The 24,377-nt window shown below is 48.1% G+C and overlaps 1 pseudogene; it reads left to right on the top strand.

The window, feature by feature from the left end:
* The first annotated feature begins 483 nt into the window (after positions 1–483).
* On the top strand, positions 484–783 carry LOC128405607 (NADH dehydrogenase [ubiquinone] 1 alpha subcomplex subunit 3-like; annotated as a pseudogene).
* The last annotated feature ends 23,594 nt before the right edge of the window (positions 784–24,377 follow it).

Here is a 24,377-nt window from a genome sequence, read left to right as displayed (position 1 = left end):
TGCTGGTAGCTTTGAGAACACTGTCCAACCATCTCGTCCTCTTTTGTCCCCTTCTCCTTGTGCCCTCCATCTTTCCCAACATCAGGGTCTTTTCCAGGGAGTTTTCTCTTCTCATGAGGTGGCCAAAGTATTGGAGCCTCAGCTTCAGGATCTGTCCTTCCAGTGAGCACTCAGGGTTGATTTCCTTCAGAATGGAGAGGTTTGACCTTCTTGCAGTCCATGGGACTCTCAAGAGTCTCCTCCAGCACCAGAATTCAAAAGCATCAATTCTTCAGCGATCAGCCTTCTTTATGGTCCAGCTCTCACTTCCATACATCACTGCTGGGAAAACCATAGCTTTAACTATACGGACCTTTGTTGGCAAGGTGATGTCTCTACTTTTTAAGATGCTGTCTAGGTTTGTCATTGCTACTGAAGGCAAATGAGCATAATGGTCACAAATCCAATACATCGTCGTCGTCGTCGTCATCATCATTGCTCCTCCGCTTTCCTTTCAAGATGGCTGCGCTGAGCAAAATTATCCCATTTCTGAAAAATGCATGGGGAAAGGATCCAGTTGTCATTCTCTCTTGTGGCATTGGTTTTATGGCTTTGGTGGCACTGTGAGTCAGTCCCTTAACAAAATACAGCACCATGATGACCCAGGCTGTACCATATACATATCCAGTTCCAGTTTGGGACGATGGCAATATGCCAAATATTCCCTCCCACCCTTGTGACAAAGAAGGACCAAGTCTTGAATGGCTAAAGAACTTCTGAGACAGGCCCTTGTGGTGAACAGGCCTAGAGAGCCAGTGTGGTGTAGTGGTTAAGAGCGGTGGACTCGTAATCTGGTGAACCGGGTTCGCATCTCCGCTCCTCCACATGCAGCTGCTGGGTGACCTTGGGCCAGTCACACTTCTCTGAAGTCTCTCAGCCCCACTCACCTCACAGTGTTTTTTGTGGGGGAGGAAGGGAAAGGAGAATGTGAGCCGCTTTGAGACTCCTTAGGGTAGTGATAAAGCGGGATATCAAGTCCAAACTCTTCTAGAGAACCAACACTGAAGGGGCAACCCAGGCCTGCACTGTTCTCTGCTGCTCTGTGTACATGTGTAACATTTTCAGGATATAATAAACTTGCTAACTTAAAAAACAATAATAATTTATTATTTGTACCCTGCCCATCTGGCTGGGTTTCCCCAGCCACTCTGAGCGGCTTCCAACAAAGATTAAAAATACATTAAAATGTCACACGTTAAAAACTTCCCTGAAGAGGGCTGCCTTCAGATGTCTTCTAAATGTCAGGTAGTTGTTTATCTCTTTGACATCTGGTGGGAGGGTGTTCCACAGGGCGGGCGCCACCACCAAGAAGGCCCTCTGCCTGGTTCCCTGTAGCTTTGCTTCTTGCAGTGAGGGAACCACCAAAAGGCCCTCGGCGCTGGACCTCAGTGTCTGGGCAGAACGATGGGGGTGGAGACGCTCCACATTCATGATTGCCACTATCCATAAGAAATCCAGTTGCAGCAGACTTAAACTTACAAGAACTTAATAAGTCTAAACCTTAACACTATAGCACACCAAGAGATAGAAAGAGAAAGTGAAGCCCAGGCTCCTTCTGGCCTTACTTTTATAGTCAGCATGACCTTGACAGAAGAGATAGCAGAACCAGTTTAAACCAGCAGTACTCAGCTTCTCAGAAGGAATAACCCAAACATCACATCTGCTTGTTTCTTTCACACAGAGGAGCTTCCAGAACCCTCTTGAATTAAGTAGGAAAGATCTCTACACATCACATCAATACTTTCTGCACTAAAAATGCAAACGGACACAGAGATGGGCATGGGGAGGTCTCAGATTTCAGTGGTGGTCGGTGCAATGCTAAAAGTGGGCAAATCCTGTCTCTCACACTCTGTTTTAAATAATACTTGGGGTGTCCCCAGCAGCACCCCTGAGGCTCTGCGCCAGTGCGACTGAACCAGTCACGCTCCCCTAAATCCACCCCTGATTAGAAAAATTCACGGAGGAGAGGGTTATCGAAGGCTGCTGGACCTTCACAGTGTTGTAAACAAAATCTGCCCCTTTTCCCTTATAGGGTATCCAAGAGCCCATATAGAGTCCTTACGTGGGTTCCCTATTGGTGGGAGAAAATAACAGAGGCCAACCAGAGAATATTGAAAAGCAAAGCAGCTAGTAAGCCTGATCATTATTGATCTGTTGCAACAGGGTGCTCCCCTCACACGCAGGAGAGAGGAGGGACCCCGAAGAAAGGTGTGCCCACCCTTATATAGACATTTTAAATTCTCTGCCCTGGAACTCAAGACCACCCCTCCGTACATCATACCTACATCACAGAAGGGGTATAGCTCAAGACCACCACCCCCCAGATACATCTTACCAACATCACAGAAAAGGCAGTCTACAACAGAAATCTGAGTGTGTTGTTTAACTCTTGTCTGGCAGGTTCTCTGATAATGCCTTATCGGATTGCCTGGTTATTACCCGCTTCCTGAGACAATGGGAAAATTTCCTTACCCCCTCCCTCCTTGCAGAGAAAACATTTGGTCAGTTTGGGAGTCAAAATGGTTTCAGGAATGTCTTCCTGTGCTGCTCCAGACATTGGTACATTTATGAACATTTATTTTATATATATATATATATATATATATATATATATATATATATATATATAACCTTAAAATTCTTATAACAATTGCAAGAGGAAGCAATTCTTCTGACTCCCGGTTGCTGGAGACCACAGGAAGGGAGAAAGCAAAGCTCCCCTTCCTCTCTCATCAGAGAAGAGGGGGGCGTGACTTAGCTGAGTCTAGGAATTCAGCCCTATGACCTTAACTCTTCCATGCACTTACTAACCCTGTGCTTGCTAGTTGTATTTGACTGCAGTTTCCTGCACAAATAGTGTTTAATGGGGATTCACAGGTGGGTCAAATGATGCGCACAGGGGACCTGCTTTTTCACTCACCACAGGCATCTGGTTGGCCCCCGGGCTAGATATGCCACCGGCCTGATCCAGCAACTGCTCTTACATTGCCAGCCACCATTCTCAGTCTGCCGGCAATGCTGGAGCCTCTATTCTGGGCCTCTCTGTTATGCTCTGTTATTTATTTAAAAGATTTACAAGCTGCCCTTCCTCAGGACAGATACCAGAACATTTGCACAACATACAGATAAGCAGCAATCGCACACAGAACCAGCACACAGAATCGAGAACAAACAAACAGAGGAAATCATCGGGAATGGTTGGAGTTTGCAAAGCAGTAGAAGCTGCATAAACACACCCTTGAAATGCTCATGCCCGGAATTATTTTTTCAGCCCCCTAATTTATCGGGGGACGCGGGTGGCGCTGTGGGTTAAACCACAGAGCCTAGGACTTGCCAATCAGAAGGCTGGCGGTTCGAATCCCCGCGACAGGGTGAGCTCCCGTTGTTCGGTCCCTGCTCCTGCCAACCTAGCAGTTCGAAAGCACATCAAAGTGCAAGTAGATCAATATGTACCACTCCGGCGGGAAGGTAAACGGAGTTTCCGTGCGCTGCTCTGGTTTGCCAGAAGTGGCTTAGTCCTGCTGGCCACATGACCCAGAAGCTGTACGCCGGCTCCCTCGGCCAGTAAAGCGAGATGAGCGCCGCAACCCCAGAGTCGGCCACTACTGGACCTAATGGTCAGGGGTCCCTTTACCTTTACCTAATTTATGGGGGAAGTTGTGGTTTGTTGTTGCTGCTGTTAAACTTTGGGGAGTCAGAAGCTCTCGCCGATCTGCCCCCAAAATGGTGGCTGAGCACCGCTCCTGCCACAAGCAGGATATTGCCTGCGGTGTGTCAGAAGCCCCCAGGCCAGGGAGTGCTGTGGCAGGTCAGGATTGCACCCTGCAATTAGTAACGAAAACACCTCGCAGAAATCGCTCCAGGTAAACACCGAATTTAATTTCTCCCCTTTGGTGTTGCGGAGCAGCTATTTTTAAAATATATATTCAGAGAGAGAGAGATCTGTATCTCTATCTATATCTGTGCGCGCAGATAATTATATCTAGTCCGCGATGATGAAAAGGTATTTAGATGCTTTGAGGCAGGATGATTTGAAGTTCTGAATCTTCAGAAGATAGCATCGCTGCCGGGGCCTTCTGTCACATGCACCGAGAGATAAACAGGTTACCGAGCGCCAAAGATTAAAGGCTCTTTGCAGGGGGCCTTGCACACATCCATGCATTTAGCTCGGACTCAAAGGGCAGTTGCTGCCCTTTGGTAGTGAAGGAATGGGTTTCTGTGCAGTCAGTTTGAAACGGGACCCAAAATCCACTTTTTTCCTTTTCCAAGGCAGCATTTCTAAAATGCTTTAACTTGAGCTCTTGAGCCAAAACCCAGCTGTATAAACAAGTGCTCAAAGCTCTCTCCCTTATCAGTCCATGAAGGCTGGTAATGACGGATGGCCTTGTCCGTTCCAAAGTGGAACAGGGATGGCACGTCTGGGCCTTATCTTACATCCTGACCACAAAGACGCACAGACCTTGTCAAGTCTGACAAGAGACCCGGGAATGGCGCCAGGAGTTGGTGACCTCCTGCCCCAAGATAAGAGTATAGGAACATGAACAACCTTTTATGGTCAAGAGTGCCGGAACAGGAACAACCTTTTATGGTCATGGATGTCAACTTGCGTGTATAAGCTGACGTGGCTGAATTCCTGGGGAAGGGGGGAGAGGGTGCCTGGAGGATATATATACTGCATGAAATTTCTCATTTCTTTGGACTTGCTGTGAGCTGACCACGCAAGTGCCTTCTGCTATCCGGAGAGCAGAATAAACTCTTTATATCTCTTTAAGACTGTATCCGGTATTTGTGTATGAATAGGGTGAGCCTGTGACCTGGATTCAAGAACTAAAAGTATTTACCATCACAAAAGAATGGCCAGGGTGCCCTGGTAAAGCAATCAGTGACCGTTGTCAGGTATCCTGGCAAACAGGATTTCTGCTGCAGACTGCCTCCTTCTGTGATGTATGTATGATGTTTTGGAGGAGGGGGGGTCTTGGGCTACAAGGTGGACAGTCTCAAAAGTATATATAAGGGCTTATGCATCATTGCTCAGAGTTCTCCGACCACAATTCAAAGTGTTGGTGTTGACCTTTAAAGCCCTAAACAGCCTCGGCCCAGTATACCTGAAGGAGCATCTCCCGCCCCCCCATCGTTCTGCCCAAACACTGAGGTCCAGCTCCGAGGGCCATCTGGCGGTTCCCTCACTGCCAGAAGCAAAGCTACAGGGAACCAGGCAGAGGGCCTTCTCGGTAGTGGCACCCGCCCTGTGGAACGCCCTCCCATCAGATGTCAAAGACATAAACAACTACCTTCATTATAGAAGACATCTGAAGGCAGCCCTGTTCAGGGAAGTTTTTAATGTGTGACATTTTAATGTATTTTTAATCTTTGTTGGAAGCCACCCAGAGTGGCTGGGGAGACCCAGCCAGATGGGCGGGGTACAAATAATAAATTATTATTATTATTATTATTATTATTATTATTATTATTATTATTTTATTATTATTATTATTATTATTATTATTATTATTATTATTATTATTATTCTCTCCTGCCTCCTGCATATGGTGAATTGGGACCCTGTTGAAACAATTTATTTCCTTTAATAAAGATCAGGCTTACTAGCCGCTTTGCTTCTCAATATTCTCTGGTTGGCCTCTGTTATTTTCTCCTACCGATAGAGAACCCACTTAAGGACTCTGTACGGGCTCTTGGATACCCCATAAGAGAAAGAGAGAAGTTTTTCCCCCTTATAACACATGGCCACTTCCAGCTTACTATGGTTCTATGTCCATGCCGCATATTTAAAATGCATAGGTTCCCCCGGAGAAGCCCAGGAAATGCGGATTCGTAGAATCATGACCCCTGACCATTAGGTCCAGTCGTGAACGACTCTGGGGTTGCGGTGCTCATCTCGCTTTACTGGCCAAGGGAGCCAGCGTACAGCTTCGGGGTCATGTGGCCAGCAGGACTAAGCCGCTTCTGGCGAACCAGAGCAGCGCACGGAAACGCCGTTTACCTTCCCGCTGGAGCGGTACCTATTTATCTACTTGCACTTTGACGTGCTTTCGAACTGCTAAGTTGGCAGGAGCAGGGACTGAGCAACGGGAGCTCACCCCGTCGCGGGGATTCGAACCACCAGCCTTCTGATCGGCAAGTCCAAGGCTCTGTGGTTTAACCCACAGCGCCACCTGCATCCCTTGTTCGTAGAATCATAGAATTGTAGAATTGGAAGGGACCACAAGCCCCACTTCCTGCAATGCAGAAATCTTTTGCCCCATGTGGGACTTGAACCCGAGGCCCAGAGATTAAGAGTTTCATGCTTTGCTGACTAATGCAGTCCCCACCTCTTCACAGAGCTGTAGCTCCCAGTACCCTTAGCACACTATAGTTCCCAGGATTCACAAGGACATTTTTTTCCCTTTTTCTTTTTAAAAGAAAAATCAATTGCAAACTGATGTAGAAATGTGGAGATTGTAAGGAGGAAGGCGAGACGGGGGGTGTTATTTTAAGACCGTAAAAATGAGAAACTGAAATTGACAGATACACCCGTCTCTAATTGTGACTGAGTAGCGAAAGGGGTGACCGAGACTGCTTCACAACCAATTATCTTTTTCCCAGGGCCTGCCCAAGAAGGCCTAATTTTTGCATAGAGCCAGTGAACAGGAATCAGATGAATTTTTCAATTATATAAGGTGACTTCTGTTTCAGTGTATCTGAAGAAGTGTGCATGCACACAAAAGCTTATACCAAGAACAAACTTAGTTGGTCTCTAAAGTGCTACTGGACAATTTTTTATTTTTTTAATATATTTTGACTGCGTCAGACCAACACGGCTACCTATCTGAATCTAGAACGTGCAAAAAAAAATAAAAATACTTTGTGTGATGGCCTGGGATTCGGACTCGGATGCTGAACCTGAGGAATCCCAGCCTGCACAGGAGTCCCCGCCTCCAGAACCAGCTGAGCCGGGGCAGGGGCTTGAGCCTGAAGGGTCCTCACCTGTGCTGGATCCTCAGGTGCAGGCACCAGCTGAGTCTGCTCTGGCTCCTGAGGTGATGGAGGACCCATTGCCTGCAGGTGCTCCACTCTCAGCCCCGTCAGAGGAAGCTGAGGTTGCCTCTGGGTCCGGCAACCCTCCAGCCTCTCCTGAGCTGCAGAGGCTCAGGGCAGAGAGGCGGAGGGAACTAAGTTCCTGCAGGAGGAGGGCTCGCCTCCAGGCCAGGAGAGGCGAGTCACCTGAGGATCGGGGCTGCCCTATGCCTCGGGGCAGATAAAAGCCAGCCAGCCCCAGTGCCAAGCTGCGGGAACAACGTTGTTGGTAGCCAGTTCCTGCCTGCACCCTGTCCTGCCGGAGCTCCTGACCTCACCCAACTCCCTGCTTTGAACCCAGCCTCAGCTTTGACGGACGGCCTCAATACTGCACCCTCGACGTCGGACTGGACTTGGACCACGCCTCACGGAAACCTACGGGACCAGCACACTTTGTTTCACTCCTTGTGCCGCTGCTTCTCTGCTTGTCTATTTTGCGAATCCACCATAAATCAAGTTATGAAATTGTTGCGTCCAATGTCTTTAGCAATCAGCATTTTCTACCTTCCCTGCCTTCGGACTAGGACCCCTCTGGACTGCTCCTGCTCTAGATCCCTTCCATGGCTAGACAGCACCCCCTACCTAATTTCTGTGGGATGTGAAACACAGAGCAGTCAAGTACAACATCCCTAGAGTGGACATAAAAAGGGGATGTCTGGACCAGCCTGTCAGAACTTCCTGTTTCCTCCTAGGCTGGGACAGACCTCCTCTACATGTGACCACAGGTGGGCGTGACCTTACCTATGCAGGTAACAAAATACCTCAGCGGAGGTCGCTATCTCTCTCTCTGACTACATTCATCAAAGAAGCAACATCTGCTTAGACTAAGATGCTGGGACAAAGGCATAGCTGTCAACGTTTCCCTTTTTTAAGGGAAATCCCCTTCTTCCGAATAGGATTCCTCGCAAGAAAAGGGAAAAGTTGACAGCTATGGACAAAGGAGCTGTCTCCTTATGGGATAGTTTCCAGGTGTATATTACTTTTGTAACTTAAGTTTGCCTTCTGGGATCCATTTGTGAACAGAATGTGTGAGTAAACTCTTTTAATACTTTTATAGAAGACTGTGTCATGTCTATCTTTTTATGAGGGACTAAAGGGGAAATTAAGGGACACGGGTGGCGCTGTGGGTTAAACCACAGAGCCTAGGACTTGCCGACCAGAAGGTCGGCGGTTCGAATCCCCGCGATGGGATGAGCTCCCGTTGCTCGGTCCCTGCTCCTGCCAACCTAGCAGTTCGAAAGCACGTCAAAGTGCAAGTAGATAAATAGGTACCGCTCCGGCAGGAAGGTAAACGGCGTTTCCGTGCGCTGCTCTGCTTCGCCAGAAGTGGCTTAGTCCTGCTGGCCACATGACCCGGAAGCTGTACGCCGGCTCCCTCGGCCAGTAAAGCGAGATGAGCGCCACAACCCCAGAGTCAGTCACGACTGGACCTAATGATCAGGGGTCCCTTTACCTTTAAAGGGGAAATTACCAAGGAAACGTATTTTAGAGGCTTTAGCGAGCCTGAGCAAACGCATCCACTGTGCAGGTTTAAAAGGGGGAATATTACTCTGCTAAATTGTAGAACTTGTTAACACAAGTTGGAAAGGATGTAATTAAACAATATATCCTTTCCTGCATGCCTGGACATTCCCACAATTTTTCTCCTTGTCACAGCCTCGTTCCCCCTAATGAGCTTGACTGGGAAATGATGGCTCTTTTCTGGCCACTGAATTTACGAAACGCCAACAGCTGCCCCTCCGGCCATTCAGCTTACAATGCTTCAGATTGTTTTCGAGAAAGCAGGTCAGAGTCCAGCCTGTTCAAGACCTCCTCCTGAATGCTAAGATAAAATCGCAGAATCATATGGTCTGGAGGGTTCTTGAAGGTCATCTTGTCCTGTCTCCGATCAATTCCTTCAATCTGACTCTGCCCAAATATGCCCACTGGAGGAGATTAATTGCTCCAGTGTTTAGGACCCGAACCAGTTGCTTCAAGTTCCAAGAAAGGAGATTCTGACTAAACATAGGGAATAATTTTCTGACAGGAAGAGCTGTTGACAATGGAATGGACTCCCTCAGGAGGTCTGCCAGGGAGTCTTTAGCAGTGATTTCTGTACAGTGGTACCTCGGGTTAAGTACTTCATTCGTTCCGGAGGTCCGTACTTAACCTGAAACTGTTCTTAACCTGAAGCACCACTTTAGCTAATGGGGCCTCCTGCTGCTGCCGCACCACCGGAGCACAATTTCTCTTCTCATCCTGAAGCAAAGTTCTTAACCCGAGGTAATATTTCTGGGTTAGCGGAGTCTGTAACCTGAAGCGTATGTAACCTGAAGCGTATGTAACCCGAGGTACCACTGTATTTGCAAGGAGTTGGCCTGGATAACCAACTTGACTCAACAATTCTATGATTCTATGATCTATTTATTCCTTTTTGCTCTGTCCCATCCCTCTCTCTCTCTCTCTCTCTCTCTCTCTCTCTCTCTCTCTCCCTCTCTCCTGTGAGATTCCCTTCTGCTCATTATACACCAGTGTTCTGATCTTAAAAGTGCTTTCTGCTGACTCTTGGAGGGACCAGACTTCACAATGCAAACTGCCGTGCTGGCTAAAGTGCGTAATTAGAAAAGGGAAGTAAAATCATGAGCATAGGGCTCTGGGTGAAAGCAGGATTGACCGATTGAAAGATACGAAATAGAAGAACGCTAATTGCAGGCACATTCTAGTATGTTCAGGTACAAGTGTCAGAAAAGCAGGATAAGGCCGTAGATGTCCAACAAGAATGAAGAACTGAAATTGCCATGCAAGGAGGAAAGCGAACACGAGGTCTGTGTGTGGAAGAAATTGTGTTCAGCTATGACGCAGGTGGCGCTGTGGGTTAAACCACTGAGCCTCTTGGGCTTGCTGATCAGAAGGTCGACGGTTCGAATGCCCGCGACGGGGTGAGCTCCCATTGCTCGGTCCCTGCTCCTGCCAACCTAGCAGTTCGAAAGCACATCAAAGTGCAAGGAGATAAATAGGCGGGAAGGTAAACGGCGTTTCCGTGCGCTGCTCTGGTTCACCAGAAGCGGCTTAGTCATGCTCGCCACATGACCCGGAAGCTGTATGCCGGCTCCCTCGGCCAGTAAAGCGAGATGAGCGCCGCAACCCCAGAGTCAGACACGACTGGACCTAATAGTCAGTGGTCCCTTTACCTTTACCTTTATGCCTATTTTGGGTGGAAAAAATAGGAGCTGGGTTAACAAGTCAGGATGGAAGAGAAAGAGGAGCGGCCTGTTTCAATGACATATTGAAGAAACTATCAAATCAGAAATGGGTGTGTCCCTTATGGGGGGGGGAAGGTGGTCACCCATTTAGGGATAAGTAGCCAATTAAATGGGGATGTGGGTGGCGCTGTGGGTTAAACCACAGAGCCTAGGACTTGCCGATCAGAAGGTCTGCGGTTCGAATCCCCGCAATGACGGGGTGAGCTCCCGTTGCTCAGTCCCTGCTCCTGCCAACCTAGCAGTTCAAAAGCACGTCAAAGTACAAGTAGATAAATAGGTACCGCTTCGGTGGGAAGGTAAATGGTGTTTCTGTGCGCTGCTCTGGTTTGCCAGAAGCGGCTTAGTCATGCTGGCCACATGACCCAGAAGCTGTACACCGGCTCCCTTGGCCAATAAAGTGAGATGAGAGCCACAACCCCAGAGTCGGCCACGACTGGACCTAATGGTCAGGGGTCCCTTTACCCTTTATGCCTATTTTGGCTGGGCAAAAACAGGAGCTGGGTTAAGAAGTCAGGATGGAAGAGTAAGAGGAACAGCCCGTTTCAATGATATCTTGAAGAAACTATCAAATCAGAAATAGGTGTGTCCCTTACGGGGGAAGTGGTCATCCATTTAGGGATAAGTAGCCAATTAAATACCAGGGGGCAGTGTTGTGATTTGCATAGGTCCAAAAAGCTGCGCAAAATATGGTCTGAAGCTCAACATCCAAAAAACGAAGATCATGGCCACTGGTCCCGATGTTAGGATATTTCCGTTCCACCTTAAAAGGGAGCAGGATGTTTGTATAACAGCCTGCGTAAGTTCCTGTCTCACAGGATGTTTATGTTGTAAGTTCCTTTCGTTTTTGGCTGTTTTGCCTGAGCAGTCGGAGCAGACGGTCATGCCTTCTTTGTTCTGACCAACGCCTAATAAACTGTAAATATGCATGTTCTGCTCTCATGCTGTGCAACTTCTGTTGTGTGAATTCTGCTGATAGAGTGTGCACAAGTCCAAGAATGTGGCTATCTTTTCTTGAGGCTTCGTGTCGCTATAATTGCTAGATACTGCGTGACTAAGGGAGGTCGATGGATCGTCCGGCACCGAGCTTGGGGGCTCAGATGGACTTTATCTCCCTGGCAGTATCCCAACAACAGGTTATGGGCCCAGATTCACGGCACTTGCAGGAGTAAGACAGCGACAGACTGCTGAAAGGTATGTGCTTGGAAAGTGAAAGCAGAGGCTTTTCTGTTTGCCGCGGAAGAAGTCTTTGATGTCCGGCAAGACTAATTGGCCTGGGAGCCGAGCCAGAGGCATCGTGATTCATGAGCTGCCGAGATAAGAAGTCTTTGGAGGCATAACGGCTCACGTAAAAAGCTGGAATGGAGTTTTTCCAAGCTTCAGAGGCCACTGAGTGCCCAAAGTTAAATCGGCACAATTATCAGACCTGGGCAAAATGGTGTGAGAGTTTGCTGCGTCAGTTTGGAGTCTGGCATACTATATCAGAAGCCACTCCAGTTCCTCGGACAGAGAAATGGCAGGCCCAGGATTTGAAGGCCGTGGATATTATAGTCTTATCCGTCTCTCTGGAGGAAATAAAGACGCTTGCTGGAAATCTCACGGCACGTGACATGTGGGATGCTTTGAAAAAGGCCCACCAGCCAATAATCCCAGCCCAGTGTTTGAATGCATCGGAGGTCCTGGCTGTTTCCCAGAATGCTAGTGAATGCAGGGATGCTGAGGGCACCGGTTGCAAGCTGCAGGGGGAGCAGACTATAACGTCATCCCAGGCAGCATTCCAGCCTCCAGGGGGAGCCAAGGAGTCGGCAGCTGAGAGCTCTGTTTCTCGTGAGAACCAAGGTCAGAGCCTTTGCAGAGGCCGGAAGACCAGATGTAAACAGAGCAAGATGCTTGCAGGTGGCCAGGAGCGGGGGGGCAAGTTGCAAAAGCCCATGCCAGTGGAAAACAAGGCTATGTTTGCTGGCACAGCTCCACCAAAGGCTAAAGGCACGTCTGATGGCCAGGAGCAGGGGGGCAAGTTGCAAAAGCCCTCGCCAGTGGAAAACAAGGCTATGTTTGCTGGCACAGCTTCACCAAAGGCTAAAGGCAAGCTGCAAAAGCCCACGCTGGTGGGAAACAAGGCGAAGGCCAGGTTTATAGTCGACTCTGCGGCCACGAGCCATCTCACCAAAGACTGCCATCTGTTTATCTCCTTCACACCTCAAGATGGAGAGGTCCAGCTGGCTGATGGAAGGACTTTGCAAGCTACAGGAGTTGGAACTGTGAAACTTGCAAGTCTGAATACGACCATCAAAGATGTACTTTTTGTTCCAGGAGCTGCGGGCAATTTGATTAGTGTACCACAGCTGACTGGGCGTGGTTTTGAGGTTTCCTTCAAGAGGACTGTCTGTGTCATCAGAAAAGGCAAAGAGGACATTTTGCATGCAAAGTTGATGGATGGTTTGTTCTGTCTAACTTATGATGACAATGCTGTTATATCTAATGCTGATACTTGTTGTGTTGCACAAACTAACAAGGTTCTTCATGCAGGATGCATTCATGATGCACATCGCAGGTTTTGTCACCTCTCTTGGCAAGCGCTAGCCAAGATGCCTGAGTTGGTTGAAGGTTTGAACATCAAACCCTGTAAGTTTCACATGAAATGTGTATCTTGTGCAGAGAACAAGGTGAAGGTTGCTCCAAAAGGCAAGGAGTCTAGCAGGCAGGCTTCCAAACCCTACCAGCTAGTTCATGCAGACCTGGTAGGTCCTCTAGCGCCCTCTTTGGGTAGAGCAAGGTACTTCATGGTTCTAATTGATTCTTTTTCCAGGTACATTCATGTGTTTATGCTCGAGCAGAAATCGCAAGCATTTCCTAAGTTCAAGGCATTCTGTGCTTGGTTGGAGAATGCTCATGGTAAACGTATTGGCTGTCTGTTTACTGATCGAGGCGGGGAGTTCACTTCTCAGCAGTTTGAAGCTTTCCTGACTGAGAAGGGAATCCAGCATGATTTGTCAACGCCTAGATCACCATGGATGAATGGGCTTGCGGAGAGAGCAAATCAAACGTTGCTGCAAGGGTTAAAAACCTTGTTGCATGATGCCAATCTCCCTGAGAAGTTTTGGGGGGAGGCTTTGGCGAATTTTGTTTACACTTTTAATCGCAGACTGTCATCACCTATTGGCTGCACTCCCTATGAGAAGATGTTTGGTAAGAAACCTAACACCAAGCACTTGAGAATCTTTGGTTCTGACATGTGGGTGCACACCCCACAAAGCAACAAGCTTGGGAAGCGTGGGGCACATGGTTTGTTCATGGGGTACGAAAAAGGTGCATACAGGGTATGGATGACTAACTCTAAATCCATAAAGTTCACAAGGAGTGTTGAGTACAATCCTAAGTGGGGGGAAAATGTGGGAATTTTCCAGAATTACCCAGAGGAGGATGAAGGTGATGTGAAGAAAGCAGATCATGCTGAGAAAGCTGAGGAAACTGAGGATGATGATGATGATGATGATCAGAGTTCGGATTCCAGTTCAGTGGGCGGCGCTGCTGCTGCTGTCAGTGACAGTGATGACACAGCAGACTACAAGAGCGCAAAGGCCTCAGTCAGACCATCTGATGAGTCTGACAATGAACTGGAAGAACCACTGTTCACCATTGGTCATTTTTCTCCTAAGAAAGAGGAGATGAGTCAAGAAGACTTGCGTCTAGTTCGCAGGTCTGAAAGGGCGACCAAAGGCAAACCTCCAAAGAGATTTGCTGATGAGTTTGCTAAGATGGCAACTGCTGTTCTTAGTAGCTCGGAGAAGGTGTGGGAACCTTCTAGCTTCAAAGAGGTTCAGGAGTTAACCTCTAAAGATGCTGAGCCTTGGCTAAATGCCATGAAGGCTGAAGTTGATTCCTGGAACCCAGTCCCAGGTATGAGACTGGTTGGCAGCAAATGGGTCTTCAAGGCCAAGACAGACCAGAATGGCAAGGTTGTCAGACACAAAGCCAGATTGGTTGCCAGAGGTTTTTCACAGGTACCAGGGCAGGATTACCATGAGACCTACTCACCCACGGTCAAATATGAGAGCATTCGGCTGATGCTCAAGATTGCTGCGGAGGAGAAACTGCATGTTTCCCATCATGACATTAATACAGCTTTTTTGTACGGGATTTTGAACGAGCAGCTGTACATGCTTCCACCTGATGGAATGCAGATACAGAAGGGAATGGTCTGTAAACTGCGGAAATCCTTGTATGGTCTCAAGCAGAGTGCCAGGTGTTGGAACACAAAACTCACTGAAACATTGCTTTCTCTAGGTTTTCACCAGGGCAAAGCTGATCCGTGTGTGTTTGTCAAGGAGGAGGGGCAAAACAAACTGTATTGTTTATGTTTTGTTGATGATCTTCTGATGTTTTGGAAGAATCAGGCTTTTTACCAAAGCACCCTAGCTCAACTGAAGGAGCACTTTGACATGAAGGATCTTGGTGAGGTATCCAACTATCTTTCTCTGCAGGTGGAGAGGGATCAAGCAGGTAATTTTCTGGTACACCAAACACAGAAAATTACTGATGTATTAACCAGGTTGAATTTGGTTGATGCAAACCCAGCAGACACACCGATGGTGACAGGTTACCAGGTAGATAGTACTGCTGAAGCGTTTTCTGACACAACGCTGTACAGATGCATTCTAGGCAAGTTGAATTTCATTGCTAGATGTTCAAGACCTGACATTGCTGTAAGCACTAACCTGCTTAGCAGACATGCTAACAATCCTACTGTTCAGGATTGGAAAGCTCTGAAGCGCATAGCCCGGTATTTGAAAGGGACTATGCACTACAGGCTGAGGTTCACCAGTCAGAAGACTGGAGGTCTTGAAATCTTTGCAGATGCAAGTTTTGGAAGTGACACCACAGATGGTACAAGCACTTCTGGAGTATGCTACATGTACAACCACTGCCTGTTTGACTGGTTGTGCAAAAAGCAGACAACAGTTAGCCTAAGTTCCTGTGAAGCAGAACTCAATGCTCTGTCATTTTCACTCATGGATTGTGAATGGTTGATGCAACTGTTTAAGGACATTGGGGTTTCTGTGAAATGTCCTATACAAGTGTATCAAGACAATAGATCTTGTTTGGCTTTGCTGAACTCGGAGAGTTGCAAGCAAAAGACCAAGTACTTGCAGATTAAGCTACATCGTGCAAGAGAGTGTATTCAGAAAGGACTCATTCAGGTGTCTAACATGCCAGGAAATGAAATTCCTGCTGATCTGTTGTCTAAGGTTGTTAACAGAGAACAACTGAAGGTTTACGCACAAAGGTTGCAATTGGGTTGAACCACAGGTACTACAGGTTACACGGAAAGGGGGAGGATGTTAGGATATTTCCGTTCCACCTTAAAAGGGAGCAGGATGTTTGTATAACAGCCTGCGTAAGTTCCTGTCTCACAGGATGTTTATGTTGTAAGTTCCTTTCGTTTTTGGCTGTTTTGCCTGAGCAGTCGGAGCAGACGGTCATGCCTTCTTTGTTCTGACCAACGCCTAATAAACTGTAAATATGCATGTTCTGCTCTCATGCTGTGCAACTTCTGTTGTGTGAATTCTGCTGATAGAGTGTGCACAAGTCCAAGAATGTGGCTATCTTTTCTTGAGGCTTCGTGTCGCTATAATTGCTAGATACTGCGTGACTAAGGGAGGTCGATGGATCGTCCGGCACCGAGTTTGGGGGCTCAGATGGACTTTATCTCCCTGGCAGTATCCCAACACCCATCACCTCCTGGCAAATAGAAGGGGAAGAAATGGAGGCAGTGAGAGATTTTACTTTCTTGGGCTCCATGATCACTGCAGATGGTGACAGCAGTCACGAAATTAAAAGACGCCTGCTTCTTGGGAGAAGGGCAATGACAGGCCTAGATAGCATCTTGAGAAATAGAGACATCACCTTGACAACAAAGGTCCGTATAGTTAAAGCCATGGTTTTCCCAGTAGTGATGTATGGAAGTGAGAGCTGGACCGTAAAGAAGGCTCATCGCCAAAGAATGGATGCTTTTGAATTATGGTGCTGGAGAAGACTCTTGAGAGTCCCATGGACTGCAAGAAGATCCAACCTCTCCATTCTGAAGGAAATCAGCCCTGAGTGCTCACTGGAAGGACAGATCCTGAAGCTGAGGCTCCAGTACTTTGGCCACCTCATGAGAAGAGAAGACTCCCTGGAAAGACCCTGATGTTGGGAAAGATGGAGGGCACAAGGAGAAGGGGACGAAAGAGGACAAGATGGTTGAATAGTGTCTTCGAAGCTACCAACATGAGTTTGACCAAACTGCGGGAAGCAGTGGAAGACAGAAGTGCCTGGCGTGCTCTGGTCCAGGGGGTCACGAAGACTCGGACACGACTAAACGACTAAACAACAACAACAACAAAAAGCTGGGCATTGACATAATTTTAAGGCTAGAAGGATGAGGACCCCAAATTGGTCTCCAAACTTCAGAAGGGAGGGGCAATTCTGTCATTCTGGAAGACACAGCTACTTGCTGGAATAGGTATTGATCTGCTGTTTTAATCTTTACCCTCACTTCTGCATAAGGGAACAACCTTTCTCGCAAATAAAATTCTGCCCTATTAATCTGTTTCTGGTGTCTTCCGGTCCGGTCTGAATATCTGACATGCCCCAGCGAACCTAGACTGCGTGTTGGCCAACGGACTATCTGCAATCAGGTGTTGCAATTGAATTAGGATCACTCCTTCAGAAAAATTAGATCTCGCTTAATTTAATTTTCTTCGCACCTCATCCCCCTCCCGTCTCTTTTTCTGCGACACTCCATCGCTCTCTGACCATCCTCGTCTCAGGAAGTCACATGAAATTAAAATAAGGCCACTGGTCTGCAGAATCCTCACGCCAGAAATGTGTGACGAGGCTGAGTTAGGATTTGAACCCAGCACCCATTCCTCCTGCAGGGACAGAGAACATACAGTGGAACCTCGGGTTACAGACACTTCAGGTTACAGACGCTTCAGGTTACAGATTCCGCTAACCCAGAAATAGTACCTCGGGTTAACAACTTTGCTTCAGGATGAGAACAGAAATCGCGCGGTGGCGGCGCAGCGGGAGGCCCATTAGCTAAAGTGGTGCTTCAGGTTAAGAACAGTTTCAGGTTAAGAACGGACCTCTGGAACGAATTAAGTACTTAACCCGAGGTAACACTGTACAGTGGAACCTCGGGTTACAGACACTTCAGGTTACAGACGCTTCAGGTTACAGACTCCGCTAACCCAGAAATAGTACCTCAGGTTAAGAGCTTTGCTTCAGGATGAGAACAGAAATCACACAGCAGCACCATGGCGGCAGCGGGAGGCCCCATTAGCTAAAGTGGTGCTTCTGGTTAAGAACAGTTTCAGGTTAAGAACGGACGTCTGGAACGAATTAAGTACTTAACCCGAGGTACCACTGTACAGTGGAACCTCGGGTTACAGACACTTCAGGTTACAGACGCTTCAGGTTACAGACTCCGCTAACCCAGAAATAGTACCTCGGGTTAAGAACTTTGGTTCAGGATGAGAACAGAAATCGCACGGCGTCAGCAGCGGGAGGCCCCATTAGCTAAAGTGGTGCTTCAGGTTAAGAACAGTTTCAGGTTAAGAACACGCCTCCAGAATGAATTAAGTACGTAACCCGAGGTACCACTGTATATCCACTTTTTGCAGCAAGCAAAGTTCTTCCCGACTGCAGTTTACCCAAACGCCTAATCTTTCTGTTGTCTTCCCCCCCCCCTCCCATATTGCTCTCTCCGGTGGGACTTAATCCCCTCTCCTTCAAAATATCTAGGATCAGATTCAGCTCCCCCCCCCCGCCCCCCGCTGAGGCAACAAAATGTTTTGCATGAGAAAACAAGCTGCCCAACTCCATCCTCTTTTGGCACTGGGCGCCAGCGCTTAAGTTGGCCGGTTCCTAAACATTCAATGCATTCCCTGCCATTACCTCCCACCCTCCCATCACCATGACAAAAAGCAGCTTTATCCTGTCCCCCCCCCCCACAATTCCATTCCGCCACAGAATACAGTATTTAAAAAATGACCCCAAGTCAGGCTGAGCTGGGATTCTTTCCCTAATGCAGAGTCTTTTTGGGGGAGAAAAGAAAGGAGAGAAGGACTGGAAAGAAGACTGGTTGACACCCCTCCTGCCCCCCCCCCGGGCGCTCACAGCTTTGTATATATTTGACAGTCAAGGAGTCAGAGTTTTCCGCTGAGGTAGGCGGTGGGGGGGGGGTTTCGTCGCCCCTCCGCACGTGCCGTTGTTCCCAAACTCAGCAGTTTTTGGAAAATACTGTGTTTAAAGCTTCGTTCTTGGGTTTTGACCGTGCCAAAATCGCAAGGATTTAAGCAGAGGGAACAGGATGCAGCGCTTGCAAGCGCGCTTTTGCGTTAGATTTTCTGCCTCTCTCCTTTGAAAGAGGGATGCAGAGGGTCTGCGGCGTTTTTAGGGGGTCTGAGCATTAAAACGCACACACATACGTTCTTCTCAGGCAGTCTGAAGTGTGGCAGTCTATATCTATATCTACTATCTATCTAGATATAGATATAAGGTAAAGGTAAAGGGACCCTTGACCATTAGGTCCAGTCGTGGCCGACTCTGCGGCGCTCATCTCGCTTTATTGGCCGAAGGAGCCGGCATACAGCTTCCGGGTCATGTGGCCAGCAGGACTAAGCCGCTTCTGGCGAACCAGAGCAGCGCACGGAAACGCCGTTTACCTTCCCGCCGGAGTGGTACCTATTTATCTACTTGCACTTTGACGTGCTTTCGAACTGCTAGGTTGGCAGGAGCAGGGACCGAGCAACGGGAGCTCACCCTGTTGCGGGGATTCGAACAGCCAACCTTCTGATCGGCAAGTCCTAGGCTCTGTGGTTTAACCCACAGCGCCACCCATGTCCCTAGATAGAGCTATAGATATATAGAGATATAGATATAGATGATATAGATAGAGATAGAGATAGATGTATATCGATATAGATGTATATTGATATATAGATAGATATAGATATTGTATAATTTGTTTGTTTGAATTTTTTTATTAAAAATTTAAACAAAACATATTATCCAAAAACATGTCATCCTTAATTTCCCCCCATTTTCCTCCCTCCCCCCACCCTCCCACACAAAAACCACCCACCCCACTCCACCCCTGGCCTTCCCTCAGTTCCAGTCTTTGGTCTCTTTGTGAATGATGTTCTCTGCATGTTACAAAGTTGTATATCTCCTTAAATTGTTTAACTGATCATTGTCAATAAAAAGTGTGTGAATATTTATTCAAAACCTTCCAAGGAGTCCAATTCACTTTGTTGCATCTTCAAATACTTTGTAAAAGGTTCCCATTCATCTTTAATGAAGTGAGGCAGTCTAGAACAGGCGTAGGCAACCTAAAGCCCTAGGCCTGGATCCGGCCCAATCGCCTTCTCATTCTGGCCCGCGGACGGTCCGGGAATCAGCATGTTTTTACATGAGTAGAATGTGTCCTTTTATTTAAAATGCACCTCTGGGTTATTTGTGGGGCCTGCCTGGTGTTTTTACATGAGTAGAATGTGCCCTTTTATTTAAAATGCATCTCTGGCTTATTTGTAGGGCACAGGAATTCGTTCATTTCCCCCCCTGAAATATAGTCCGGCCCACCACATGGTCTGAGGGATGGTGGACCAGCCCCCTGCTGAAAAAGGTTTGCTGACCCCTGGTCTAGAATCTATAAAATCTAGATTTCACCAGGATCCACCCATTGACCCATCAAGCTCCGCCCCAAACTGGCCCCAGGCATTCTAGATTCCTCCATGCCCCGCCCACATTTTGCTCCAGAGCCTCCACCCAGCCTTCCACATTCCTCTAGGCTCCGCCCAGAATTTGAACTTCATTTTGATCCAGCTCCACCCTGCGGCTGTATTGGGGAGGGGGGCAAGAGTAGTTCTGAAATCGAAGTCAGAAAAATCTGTTGGTTGGGCCCAGCAGCAAGCATGAGTTTCTGTAGGAATCAAGCCTAGTCAGAGGAATTGGCCACTCTCCAGACATCCGGCTTGAGTTCCTTGTTGACCTCCCCGTCTGCGACTCCCGGCAAGATCAGGCGAGATCTCAATCGGCGATCCTCCTCTAACATGAGAAGAACACACCACTCCTCCCCTCTTCCCTGCCAACCCCAGGGAGGGGAAAGAGACAGACAGAAATGTATTTACATGCCTTTATTTCTGTCTTTCCAGCAGTACAGAGAAACGTGTCTGCACTCTCTTAACGCCAACAGCAGAGAGAGAAAACTCCTCCCCTGTACTTCCAGTACAGGTCAGATGACACTCTGAGCTAACATCTGGTGCTCAGTACAGTGAATAGACTGTTCCTTTGTTCCCACGGTACAGTCCCAAACATCAACATCCTGTTTGGCTTTCCAGCCATCTGGAGCTCGCTGCTGCATTGCTCCTTTTTCGTAACAGTTTCCACGGATCGGAATGGAGCGATATTTTTATTTCCTAGTTGGGGCTTGCTGTTGCATCCCAAAAGGACACACACACACTTTTGTAGTGATCAGGTGGGGTTGCTATGAGGAATTATAACAAATATAGGGTAAGCCACCTGTGTCAGCAATGAAAGCATTGCGTTGACTGGGTTTAAACTATTTTGATATGATTCTTGATCAATCCACACCTCTGCATCCCTGTTCCATTTCTCTTTCTTGACAAGTCACGTACGCAGCCCAGTTGGCATCCTGGGCCATAAAGATAGTGGGCAAGTTTCATCGATGTAGCTTTTCTGATATGTTAATCTTAGGATGTTAATCTTAGGGCCAGGAAACAGGTTTCACATAAAGGTGATAATGATCGCTGTCCTCCTGGCCATCCTTCTTATCATGTGTAATGATTGTTTATGACCTCCGGGGTTGCTGAATTGTAGTTTTGTAGTTTTCCTTTGTAGTTTTCATTCATTTACCCAAAAGTATGCATGCCTAACTAGTGTTTGTAGTTTAACTTTGTTCCCACGTGGGGTTTGTTGAAATGCTTAGCAGAAATCTGATTGGTTCTTACAAACACTCTGTAAAAAGTTCTTTTGTGAATAAAACGACCTGGGCCAGGGGGTGGAGACAAGAGATTATTATAGGCACCCTTCCCAGAGTCTTCTTGGTTGAAGCCTCTGAGTGTATTCTTATTAATCAGAGTTCAATCCTTCCTTTACTTTGAGAACGCCTCAACTTTCTTTTGCCCAGTTCTCCCCTTTCATCCACCCACGGAAAGTATACAAAAGCACGTTCTATTAGGTGGAATTGCTTTGCGGAAACATGTAGATTAGGCAAAATTGCAGGCGGGCAGGTGCTGATTAGGGGGAATTTACACTAAAACGCTGGTGAATCCCCACGAGGACTTTAAAGGAAATCACAAATTGATGTGGGAATGTAGAGAACGCAATTTAAGATTGCATGCCCTCCAAAATCCCACTAATCAAAACGCAGGTGCTCATTTTTTTGGGTCCCCAGCTCTCGCGAGAGCCAGATAACTCACGCGATGGGGGGGAAATAATCAGTATCTTTTGGTCCAGCGCTCTGGTGCGAGCCAGCTGATTTGTGCCAAAACACAAGACAGGATGGCTTCTGTAATTCCAGGAAGTCCCACTCAGATCGGGACGGTTGAGGGATATGAGACTGGAAAAATGAGAAAGTGGGGGGAACCAAAATGGTCCGCTTTGCCCCCCTCCCTCCTCATAGGACTTGGTCTCACAATCCTAGTCAGCCTTCTATGTTTCTCAGTGGCATTCTTAACATGTGGGATGTGGGTGGCGCTGTGGTCTAAACCACTGAGCCTCTTGGGCTTGCCGATTGGAAGGTCGGCAGTTCGAATCCCTGTGACGGGGGGAGCTCCCGTTGCTCGGTCCCAGCTTCTGCCAACCTAGCAGTTCAAAAGCACACCAGTGCAAGTAGATAAATAGGTACCACTGCGGCGGGAAGGTAAATGGCATTTCAGTGCGCTCTGGTTTCTGTCATGGTGTTCAGTTGCGCCGGAAGCAGTTTAGTCCTGATGGCCAGATGACCCAGAAAGCTGTCTGCGGGCAAACGCCGGCTCCCTCAGCCTGAAAGCGAGATGAGTGCTGCAACCCCGTAGTCGCCTTGGACTGGACTTAACCCTCCAGGGGTCCTTTGCCTTACCTTTTACCCAGAACTGGACATAATGGGTTGCGTCCAAGGTTAACCACGCTCAGAGCAGACACGTCGAATTTAAAGGACGTGACTTACATGAGCCTGTTAATCTCAGTGGTCCCATTTTGAGTAGAAGTTGGGAATTTAGATGCAGCCTGGCCAGCCCTGTTGGGGTTACATAGCCAGCTTTTGTTGTTGTTTAGTCGTTTAGTGGTGTCCGCCTCTTTGTGACCCCCTGGACCAGAGCACGCCAGGCCCTCCTGTCTTCCACTCCCTCCCGCAGTTTGGTCAAACTCATGCTGGTCGCTTCGAGAACACTGTCCCACCATCTCGTCCTCTGTCGTCCCCTTCTCCTTGTGCCCTCCATCTTTCCCAACATCAGGGTCTTTTCCAGGGAGTCTTCTCTTATCACGAGGTGGCCAAAGTATTGGAGCCTCAGTTTCAGGATCTGTCCTTCCAGTGAGCACTCAGGGCTGATTTCCTTCAGAATGGATACGATCTTCTTGCAGTCCATGGGACTCTCAAGAGTCTCCTCCAGCACCAGAATTCACAAGCATCCATTCTTTGGCGATCCGCCTTTTATTGAGGACAATAAAGGTAAAGGGACCCCTGACCATTAGGTCCAGTCGTGACCGACTCTGGGGTTGCGGCGCTCATCTCGCTTTACTGGCCGAGGGAGCCGGCGTACAGCTTCCGGGTCATGTGGCCAGCAGGACTAAGCTGCTTCTGGCGAACCAGAGCAGCACACAGAAACACCATTTACCTTCCCGCCGGAGTGGTACCTATTGATCTACTTGCACTTTGACATGCTTTCAAACTGCTAGGTTGGCAGGAGCAGGGACCAAGCAACGGGAGCTCACCCCGTCATGGGGATTCGAACCACCAACCTTCTGATCAGCAAGTCCTAGGCTCTGTGGTTTAATCCACAGCGCCACCTGCGTCCCTATTGAGGACAATACCACCACCTTAAACTTAACCCCATGCCCTGTGGACAGAGGGTCTTGCAAACCCTTTCCTCGCACTCTTCCCTCGATGGCGGAGCGAGTAAGCAGATCCGAAGACTGCTGATAAAGACTGGTATTGTAGTATCTGGAGATCTGCAGGGAAAGAGTAGTTTGATACCTTGTCTAAACAGATTGACTTTCAATCCATCAACTCCAGGCAGCTGCTGGCTAGCTGGCTTTTTCATTTTTGTTCTTTTTTCATTTTTATTTTAAAGGAAGCAGCTGCAGACGTGGGCCTTTGGGGAAAAGAAACCTCCAGCTTTCAGAGAAGGTGGGGAGGGGGAATTGGGGGAAAGCGGTGGTTCTGCGGCGCCCACCTGGTGCCGGTGAGGGGCCAGTGGCTCTCAGTCTCAGCCTCCATCCAGAGGAATACAGGCAGCCCTGAGCGCGGAGCTGAGTCAGCGGCGAACATCCACAAAGCGATTTCTCTGGGGACCGAGGGAGGAGAAGGAGAATGCAAGACAGTCAAGCGCTTCTGACGGCTCCTGGATTAACTAAAAGGGAGCCGTTTAAACCCAGGCAATAAATGAGTTAAGGAGGGTGTAAAAGTTGGCCCAGGGGTGAGGTCCCAGCAGGGCTGCAAATCTGCCGAGCGGGAAGGAAAGGCTTCTGCAAATGGGTTGCAAAAGTGGCACCTCACTTGGCTTTCCCTCCAAACTCACAGCTCCGCTGCCACCCTCAAAGCAGACACCCTCTCCCTGAGCTGGCATGGAGGCAACAAGGGTGCAATTCAGGGTGAACAGGAGAGAAGAAGAATGGTCTAAGTGTCAGGAGCTCAGCCTACTCTCAAGTAGGACCCTGGCAGAGACACATGCCCAACTGGCATGTTCTCTCCCTCCTGGCTGATCGTTCGGGAGCGTCAAAAGCTTTCTTCTGCCCGAACATCACAGTGACCGATGCCAA

The sequence above is a fragment of the Podarcis raffonei genome, chromosome 18 (genome assembly GCF_027172205.1).
Source record: "Podarcis raffonei isolate rPodRaf1 chromosome 18, rPodRaf1.pri, whole genome shotgun sequence".
Taxonomy (NCBI): domain Eukaryota; kingdom Metazoa; phylum Chordata; class Lepidosauria; order Squamata; family Lacertidae; genus Podarcis; species Podarcis raffonei.
The sequence above is the reverse complement of the archived record's forward strand: the minus strand, read 5'-3'. Positions and strand labels throughout refer to the sequence as shown.